We start from the raw sequence: 10,824 nt of genomic DNA on the forward strand, positions 1-10,824 counted from the left end.
GATGCTCAGTCGATCTCAGCCAGGAGTCAGACTTCCTCCTCCCCGTACCAGCTGGCCATCGATCTGACTCTTCGTCGTTTTTCAACACCTGCAGCTCGTGTCTTTCCCCAGACCGAGACCCGCCGTTGTCCCCCCGTCCTGTCCAACCCCTGGCGTTCAACTGTCCGCTTACTTCTCCTGTTGTGTTTTGAAATGAGCTGCTCTCGGCAAACGCGCATTCGCCAGCACGTTCGCAACCCTCCCACTCGACACCTGTCCTCCCGTTATCACCCGGACAGTGGCACAACGTCACTAGACCACGTTTAAACAGCTTTCGTTCAGGGCTTATATTTAGGAATATAACACATTCTCTTATCAAAGATATACTTAACGTATCCTGCGCTCCCGGTAAACGTCCGCGTCTCCTGATGACGTCATCAGCACCGCCACACTCCAGTCCGGCGCGAACCCTGAGTGCAGCCGACCTGCTGACCCCGCCCTCGCGTCCTCAGACCCGGGCTCTGGTTTAAAAAAGATGCTGCTGATTTCACATTCGCCACCCGCACTGCTAACGTGAGTCGCATTCATTCTCTAAGCCTGGACCACGAGCAGGGAAGAGAAAAGCGCAACACAGGTGCATTTCCCCAGCTTCCCACAAACCTGTTTCACCGTGAAGCAAGAGATAAATAGAGCTCTGAACCTCGGAGAGTAATAAATAACCTGGCTCTTCGGCACGCTGCTGCCCAGCTCATAGCAGGACGGAGCCTCTGAGCCCTGCAACCCCACGACCGTCCATTCTGCAGTCTCCCTGAGTTTCTTCATTCAGCGGTCTGTATTGGTCTTCCTCATCGCGTCTAAACTCACCCCTCCGACTCTCAAGCCCCCTCTGTTCTTCCTCCATGTCCTTTTAATCTCACTTTTCTCCTGTGTGTTTAACTGCCTCTCGTGTCCAAGGGTTCCTGTCTCCACGGCTACTGCGGCCGTCTCCTCGGCCCCGGGTCTGTCCGGCGTCCTACCTCTGACCCAGTCAGCAGTTGTCCTGTGTCTTGCGCCCCTGTCACATTCGTGTTTCTGTCCAATTCAGCCCTTATGTCTCGTGTCCTCGTCTCGTTGTGTCTTGGTCCCCGGTGTCCAGTTCAGCCTCAGGTCTATCTCTCTCGTCCTCTGCTGCTCCCAAAGCTTGATATCCGTACAGGTAGGTCCTACTGGTGCCCCCGACTCATTGGTGTCTCTATCCCCGGGGTCCCATTCGGCCCCGGGTTCATTCCTCTCGTTCTGCTCTGCTGCTGATGCCAGCTCCTCCGCTCCAGTCCTGCTCTCGCTCCGCTTTCCAGGCCACACCGGCTTCTGGGTCAGTCCAGCGTCTTCTCAGCTGCAGCACTACAGGGCCGAGCCACACTCAAACCATTCGCTGCCTGGAGGAGGGGCATCCATTGGGCCGGGACCCCCAGAGGTTTGTCTTCTCTCAACCGGAGGTTTTGTTTTCCTCTCCACGGTGCCCACATAGAGTCGCTGAGCGGTCAACAGCGCGTTCAGTCCTGTTCCAGAGTCCGTAAGAATCCGAGCCGTTAGTCCCTTATACTTAACTCTGCCTCGGATACCAGGAGGTCACACGTCAGCAGGTGTATACGCCTCAGTGTTACACACTCACCCTGTCTGCCCAGGAGACTCTTATCAAATCCAATGGTTACAGGAGGCCGAGACGCTGCCGGTTTCCTCCGTCCCCCAGTCTATTCACAGTACCAATACAGCAGACGAGTCTCCAATTTCCACTGCTGCTTTTGGGGGTACAGTTGGAAACTCAGGCCCTTATCCAATCAGATAACACCGCCATTTTTAGTCAATTTAATAACGCCAGTGACTTCCTTTCCCGTTTACCAAGTTCTCGCGAATCCGGAGCGACTGAGGACGTCTCTTCCAGCTCAAGGCTGCCTCCTCGCTGCTCAATGCGGATGTTTTTTAATAAGCAGCTCGCCCAGGTCTTCGGAGGCCTTCCTTCTTTACAGACAGTGACCCTAAACAAACACTCCCCCAGCTGTTATTCGAGCTCTGCGATGACCCACAGTTCACACCACGTGTTCCTCTCCCCTCCTCCACGCTTCAGAATTCTGCATTGGTGGTTTGGGGTCCCAGTGGGAGACCGGGACCCCCCAGAAGAACCTTGTCCTCTGGCCAGGAGCCCTCAGCCAAGCGGGTTAAGCCACAGTTTCGCTCCATGATGCTTTCATCCTTGTTGTCATTCTTCGTGAAAGGCTTTTCCCAATAACAAACCCTGGATATCACAAAGCCTGCATCATGTCCTCCTACAAGAGAAACAGGCTTTTTCTCAAGGGGACGCCCAGCTCAGGAAGGAAGTGCAGAGAGAGGTGAAAAGGGAGATCAAGAAAGGTAAGGAACAGTATAGGGTGAAAACAGAGAACACCATGACAACAGGTGACACCAGGATGGCATGGCAGGGCATTAAAATCATGGCCAATATCCCTCAGAAGCGTAGTGGCAGCACTGTACCCTGTTAAATGGTGTGGATGGGCAACAGCTGGCCAATGATCTGAATGTGTTTTATACCGCCGTTGAGTTGAAATCTACAACCAGCTCAGCTCATAGTGCTATTCACCCTGGATCTGGAGAGGCTGTTTTTAAATTGACACAGCAGAGGTACGTAGACCTTTTAGGAAACTTATATAAGGAAAAGTGCACGTCCAGATAGTGTGTGTGGTAGGGTCCTACAATCTTGTGCAGATCAGCTTTGCGATATGTTTAGTTTTCTCTTCCAGATGTCCTTAAACTTACAGATCATCCCCTCTCTGTGGCAGAAATCCATCATTATTCCTGTTCCTAAAACTGCCCCGCCTAGTGGCCTTAAAAGCTACAGGCCGGTTGCCCTCACATCTCTCCCAGTGAAAGCTCTTGAGAGAATAGTGAAGCAGCACATCACAGAGAGCACACAAGCCCTCATCGACCCCCTGCAGTTTGCACACAGGGACAGGAGGGGAGTAGACGATGCAAAACACACATTGTTAAATCTGGTCTATCAACACCTGGACCAACCAGGGACCTTTGTAAGGATTGTATTTGTTGACTTCTCCTCCACTTTCATCACAATACACCCTCTGTTGCTTGCGCAGAAACAGTAGAAAGTACTGCACTTCAGTCTGAATGAGAACTTGATGAGCTGGGTGCTAGACTTCCTAACTAACAGGTCTCAACAGGTCTGTAACAGGAGCTGGTCCAGGCTCCCGCTTAGCACCGTTCAGGACCCTGTGCAGATGGTATGATCTGGAAGTAAGTGGAGAAGGACATCAGGGGAGGAGACGAAGAGGAATCAGGACGGGTTGACAGAAGGGGAGGGGGGGTGATGGCAACCAAGTTTCTAAGGGGAAATACCGGGGTGCAGTCCAAAGTCCAAACCGGGGAATCAATCCAAGACGAGAGAAACAAGGTTAAAATCCGGAACGGGATCTGGGACAGGGACAGGGAATAAAACCAGGAGGACGAGGCCAGGCGCTCCGAGCCCCGGACTCAGATGGTCAGGACGCTGTGATGAAGCCTGTGCCGTCGGGTCTCTCCTGGACCTGCTGGTAGACGAGCTTCTGGGCGTCCATCTCCCAGTGCTGAGCCAGGAATAGTGGGAGCGCCAGGCTTGAACAAGGAGACAAACAGAGGGCAGGTGCACATAATCAACTAGAATACGAAAGGGATGGAGCGCCCCCAAGAGGAGGGATTACGACTGTGACAGGCCAGACTGGGGAAGTGCTTATCTGACATTCGCTACACATCAAGTGGATCACCACAGGGCTGCGTCTTGTCCCCTCTGCTGTACATTTTGTACACCAGTGATCGCATAAGCAGATACACAGACAGACACCTCATGAAGTTTGCTGATGACACAGCCCTGGTCAGTTTATTAAAGGACACAGAATACCATCATGGGCCCATCCTTAATGATTTTTTCTAACTGGTGCAACGAGTCCTCCCTAAAGTTAAATGTTTCACAAACGAAGGAACTGGTTATTGATTGTAGGAAAAAGACCACACCCCCTCAACCCACTACAACTGATGGGCAGCCTGTTGAAATCGTCGATGACGCCGAATGCCTACACTGGTTGCTGAAAACCAAAAAACTGAAAAACGTTCTCGCTGCAGTCGGCGTCATCCAAAAATGCAAAGTAAAACTTTATATAAAGAGTGTTAGTTGTTATATTATAGATATATGATGACATGTTTGTAATTCAGCAGTAGCAGTATCGGTGTGCACGGTCCTTCTCACTCCGATGTCACTTCAGAGACAAATGATGGGACAAATGTTGTGACACGATCTCTAAAAAAGGCCAACAGAGACTCTTCTTTCTTAGGAAACCCAGGTACTTTAAGGCAGATAAAACTATTCTTACACTTTTCTACAAATCATTCCCTGAAAGTGTCTTCACATCCTGCTTCACTTGCTGGTGTGGCAACATGAGCACCGGTAACTGTAACAGGCTGGTCAATTAGGGAATATCAGGGGCAAAATAATCAGGAATAATCAAATCAACTGAAGTATCCTTTACAGACAGAGGGTGACTAAGAAAGCCAAAAGCATCAGGGAGTGTGTGTCTCACCCCTCCATTGCGAATTCACACTTCTCCCATCTGGGAGACGCCTCTGTGCCCCCAGGTGTAAAACCAGCAGACTCAGGAAATCTTTCATCCTCACTGTAATCACACTCTTAAACAACGCAAAGTGACTACTTTGTCTCTTATTTCCTATGTCCTGTAACACTACTGTATTCTCTTCCCTTTGATAATGTGTATTTGTCATTGTGTTGTGTTTGACTGTGCCATACAACTAATTTCCCCTACTGTAGGGAACAATAAAGCTTGAATTGAGTTTAACTGAATCTCCATCCATATTAAATCTGACCCTGTTGTGGCTGTCCCTGTTCTCTCTAATTGCATCTCTAGCATGGAAGGATGACTCAAACTTTCCTTTATCTAAACTGTGACAAGACTGAAGTCCTGCTTATTGGCCCCCATCAGCTCTGTAAAGCCAGTGCTGTAGCCCTCTCTGTGGACGGTTCTGCACTTGAGCTTCAGTCAAAATAAAAAAAAAACGTGGAGGTGACACAGTCCTGCCCCATCACAGCCCATTGTCACGAACACGGACTGAGATCCGTGTCGGGTCTTGTAGGAGACCCTGTGCGATGTGGTAAGAGCTGGAGGAGACAGGAGGCGTGGTGAAAGGAAACACACAGGGGTTTAATAGTGCACAAAATAATAGTGACGGTCCGTGAGACAGTGAGCGGGGGAGACAAGGAATAGCATCCAAATCCAAACAGGTCAAAGGCAGGTCAGGGCCCAGTCCGGGGGTGCAGCGGCGAGTGATCCATCCTGGGACAAGACAAGGTTAAAACCCCCGGGAGGGGGGAACACACGGACAGACAAAACACGAGGTCCAGGGGTGACAGGGTGAGACCCTCCAGACCCCGGGCTCAGGGAGCGGGAGGTGTGGGGGACACCTGTGCCCCCAGGAGACAGACGGAGGGTTTCCTGGTGCCAGGCAGGCCTCGCGACATCCTGACCCTGATGATGAGCCCTGAGGACTGGAGGAGCTGGTCTTTAAATAATATAGACAAGAGGGCACACCTGGGGAGCTTAACCACAAGGACAATAATGGGAGTTGTGGAGCGCCCTCTAGGGAGGGATGTCGGGCGTGACACCCATCAGCTTTACCTGATAGTCTGGTGCATCTCCCAGTCCAATGAGCACAGACACTGCAGCAAGACTGTAACCCCAACCTGAACATCTCCTGCCTCCTTCCCCCACCACAGGCACTACAAGGGTCCAGGAACAGGACTGGTAGAGACTCCCTGTTGAATAATGAGGACTCATTGGATGAAAAGTAAAATGTTCAATTTGAGAAAACAGCTCAAGTATGAGCACAAACATATTATCGCTACTCAATTATTAGAAAGAGAAAAAGGAGCCTTCCTTTCTGATGCTCCCATGACTTTAATACTGACCGACTGATTTGCACTGATTTACCCAACTGATTATAATTAACAATACTGATGTCGCCAAACCAGCAAGAGAGACAGAATGTTAAGACACTTTCAATACATAACTTATAGAAAAGAGTGAAATTAGTTCTGTTTATCTTGAATTAGCTGGGTTTCCTACGAAACAAACAATTGTTGACAATTTATGACAACTATTGCAGCAGGTTCAGTAGGGGTCTTGCATCTCTCCTAAAATGTATCTTTCTTGTCAAGACATTTAACTTCAAAGAGAACATTAATTCAAATCATTTAGAATGGGCCCATGGTTTTCTGGGTATTTTAATAAGCTGATCAGGGCTGTGTCTTCAACAAACTTATACGAGACATCTGTGTGTTTGCTCTGATGCTTATTAGTGTACAGAATGTAGAGCAGGAGGGGAAACACAGCCCTGTGGTGACCCAGGGGACGTGTAGGGAATGTCAGAGCTGTGTGTTAAGAAGTCTGGGACCCACCTGATCAGGTTCTGGTTGAAAAAGAAGGAACTTCTGTCTCAACTGAGTTTGTGTGCGATGGTGGTTTTTAAGTAAAATGTAGAAATGAATGTAATGTTATAAAATGTTGTCCATGGCTCAAAACACACACTATTGTTAATTTTCCAATTCTGAGTGTTTCTAAAATGTTTCAGATCAAAGGTAAATTCGATTTCCGTGCTCAATGTAACCGGTCAGTACAGCGCTCTGTTTCTACTGGAACACGTGAATGGACTTGTGAAATTGTGTTGGCAGGTCCTGGTCTCTCTTACTGTTCAAACACTGTGATTCTTGTGGAGAAATGTGTCGCACACGAGCCTCAGGGGAATATTAACATCCTCCCGGACCCCACTAAGCCTATTTCATTTGGGAAATAACTCCCACCTAACGTCCATGTTTTAGGGCGCACATTAAGGATGTTACTCGTGGCCCCTGTATTCCTATCTAGCAGTGCTGAAGTGGCCCTCAAGGGCCCGGCTGTGTGATTGGAGGGCTGGGCCTGTGGTTTTACTGGGCTCTGGAGGGTCCAGGACCTCAGACACACAGTCCTCACCACTTCGTCCATCTGACGGGCTGCGAGCAGTGTCCTCTGAGGGTCAGAGCGCTGCGGTCTGGTCAGGAGCCCCACTGTGAGGGCAGAAGAAGCGGTTTACCACATCCTGGTCCTGGGCTGGGCCAGGGCAGGGGATTAGCAAGGCCAGGGAGTGGCCTGGAGCAGAGCTGCAGCACTGCTGCGATCCTGAGCACACAAGGCAGAATACAGCCCCACAGGGCAGCTCGGCCACACACTGACCAGGCCAGCGGTCAGCGGGGGACCGCCTGTCCGCCCTCGAGCCCTTCCTCACGCGGACATCACAGCGACAGTAACGAGTTACTGTAATCAGTGAAGGAGTTCGATCAGATTTCAGTGCCAGTCTGTGCTGCGTGTCCAATCCTGCTCCAGAGCCTGGGGAATTAAGAGCGAATTGTTCATTCACATGTCTGTACGCACAAGCACTGCTCAAACTGTTTGGATTAGAAATATAATGCAGATTAATTTAATACAGTGGAGTTGGTCTAATTAGGTCTAATTAGGAACTGGGGCGTGAGTGACATACTGTAATAAACACGAGTGTCTAGTGGCTAAAATTAACAGTGGATTAAATCCCCTTTATTATAATCCATTTCATTGAGCCGTAACAACCCAATTAACAGATGATTACACTTTCTTCTCCAGAAGCATTTTGCCCACTTAAAATGAACAGAAAACTCCTGAATTTGAGATTGTAGGTAGAAAATACAGCATGAGTGATCAGCGTTACTGAAATTCACACGTTCCCTGAGCTGAGAGGACAGGAGGGGAATCTCAGCTCCCTGTGAGGGACGACTGTCTGTTCAGAGCAGAGATCCAGCGCTGACATGGAGATCCCTGAGAGGGGGTCTGCTAGTGGTCACTGCTCGTCATGGAGGAGGAAGAGTACGCCCATCACAGGAGAGGAAGAGTATTTACATCATGGGGATGAAGAGCATGTCTGTCAAAGGCAATGAAGAGCACGCCCATCACTGGCGGTGAAGAGTATGTCTATCACAGGTGATGAAGAGTATGTCTATCACAGGTGATGAAGAGTATGTCTATCAAAGGTGATGAAGAGTATGTACAGAACACTGCAGTAAACTTCATTGTAGCTTCAACCAGCTCTTCTCCGACTCTAGAATCGAATCATTAAGCCACATTTCTGTCTCAGCTCATTCAGTGTCCACAGTCGTCCCCTTCTCACTCGGAGTCCAACTCTCTCCGGATCATAGGGTGACCCCAGAACATCAGCAGAGGACCCCCAGTCACGTAGGGGCCGACTCTTCTCTTGTTGATGTCACAGTGAGAGCCGAAGAACATACAGAAGCTCCAGTAAATCCCAGCCCTCCTGTGCTAACAGTGCGTGAGTCCGGCTCTGGAAAATCTGTTTGCTGATCGGCTGTAATTCTGTTTGCCTGTTTGTCAGCCTGCCCCTCCTGTCCACCCTCAGGGGCCACGAACCCGGAGCCTGGGGCTATAAAGGGAAGAGCAGCACCTTCACGGCACCAGTCTGCAGAGCGACCCCGAGGAAGATGACGGTCTGGGCGGTGGTGTGGATGGCGAGTGTGGCTCTCGCAGCTGCAGTGGAAGGTGAGATCGTGCTCTGCTCCTCTCTGAGGTCTCGCTGCCCGCTGGCGCTGGCTCAGGGCTGTCTGGAGCGAAGCTGTCCTGTCCTTGAGGTGAACATGGCTGTCCTTATCCTGCTGCACCTCATCAACAGCCATACAGGACAGCTGGGAGCTCACAGCCAGACAAGGCAGGACTGATCAGATAGGAATGAAACCTCTAGAGTGCTCAGTACAATACAGGCCAGCTGGCCTCTTGTCATTTCTCTCTAAGCAGAGATTTCATGTACAAGAACTCTTTACAGTTCCTGCTGTCTTAACCTGATAGGAAAATCACACTAACTCTTGTTTTTTATTTTTTTAAAGAACCACCAAAAATCAATCCGATTCTGATAAGAAACAACATTCCTCTTGTCCCCACCATACAAGTGCTTCCTGGTGTTGTGGGTAAGTAAGAGTCTCTGAACCGAAATACTAGATGAGCTGGACTGAGTATCTACAGCTCTGATGAGGGTGTTAGTGTGAAGTTACAGAGGAGCTGGACTGAGTGTCTCTACAGTATCTCCAGCTCTGATGAGGGACTGTTAGTGTGAAGTTACAGAGGAGCTGGACTGAGTGTCTCTACAGTATCTACAGCTCTGATGAGGGAGTGTTAGTGTGAAGTTACAGAGGAGCTGGACTGAGTGTCTCTACAGTATCTACAGCTCTGATGAGGGAGTGTTAGTGTGAAGTTACAGATGAGCTGGACTGAGTGTCTCTACAGTATCTACAGCTCTGATGAGGGAGTGTTAGTGTGAAGTTACAGAGGAGCTGGACTGAGTGTCTACAGTATCTACAGCTCTGATGAGGGAGTGTTAGTGTGAAGTTACAGAGGAGCTGGACTGAGTGTCTCTACAGTATCTACAGCTCTGATGAGGGAGTGTTAGTGTGAAGTTACAGATGAGCTGGACTGAGTGTCTACAGTATCTACAGCTCTGATGAGGGAGTGTTAGTGTGAAGTTACAGATGAGCTGGACTGAGTGTCTACAGTATCTCCAGCTCTGATGAGGGAGTGTTAGTGTGAAGTTACAGATGAGCTGGACTGAGTGTCTACAGTATCTCCAGCTCTGATGAGGGAGTGTTAGTGTGAAGTTACAGATGAGCTGGACTGAGTGTCTCTATTGTATCTGCAGCTCTGATGAGGGAGTGTTAGTGTGAAGTTACAGAGGAGCTGGACTGAGTGTCTCTACTGTATCTACAGCTCTGATGAGGGAGTGTTAGTGTGAAGTTACAGATGAGCTGAACTGAGTGTCTACAGTATCTACAGCTCTGATGAGGGAGTGTTAGTGTGAAGTTACAGATGAGCTGGACTGAGTGTCTACAGTATCTCCAGCTCTGATGAGGGAGTGTTAGTGTGAAGTTACAGATGAGCTGGACTGAGTGTCTACAGTATCTCCAGCTCTGATGAGGGAGTGTTAGTGTGAAGTTACAGAGGAGCTGGACTGAGTGTCTCTACTGTATCTACAGCTCTGATGAGGGAGTGTTAGTGTGAAGTTACAGATGAGCTGGACTGAGTGTCTACAGTATCTCCAGCTCTGATGAGGGAGTGTTAGTGTGAAGTTACAGAGGAGCTGGACTGAGTGTCTACAGTATCTCCAGCTCTGATGAGGGAGTGTTAGTGTGAAGTTACAGATGAGCTGGACTGAGTGTCTCTACAGTATCTCCAGCTCTGATGAGGGAGTGTTAGTGTGAAGTTACAGAGGAGCTGGACTGAGTGTCTACAGTATCTCCAGCTCAGGTGATGCTCTCTCTCTCTGTGTGTCTCAGCTCATCCCCGGGGAGTGTGCAGCACCTGGGGCAGGCATCACTACCGCATGTTTGACGGGGAGCTCTATCAGCTCCCGGGCCCCTGTAACTACGTGCTGGCGTCCCACTGCCGTGCTGCCTATGAGCACTTCAACATCCAGATCCGCAGGAATGTGACCCCCAGTGACTCCGCCATTAGCCAGGTCACCATGAAGCTGGAGGGCATGGTTCTGGAGCTGCGCAGGGAGACAGTCTCTGTCAATGGCGAGCTGTGAGTCTGGAACACGCAGAAGTTACTGCAGACTGTAGAGTCATGATGCAGCTGAGTGTGTCAATGTGTGGTTCTGACCTATTTCCCAGTGTTTTTATGTATGATTCTGACCTGTGTTCCAGAGTGTGTCAAAACGTTGTTCTGATCTCTGTCTCAGTGTGTGTAA

Source organism: Lepisosteus platostomus, chromosome 18, assembly GCF_059453375.1.
Source record: "Lepisosteus platostomus isolate fLepPlt1 chromosome 18, fLepPlt1.hap1, whole genome shotgun sequence".
Lineage (NCBI taxonomy): Eukaryota > Metazoa > Chordata > Actinopteri > Semionotiformes > Lepisosteidae > Lepisosteus > Lepisosteus platostomus.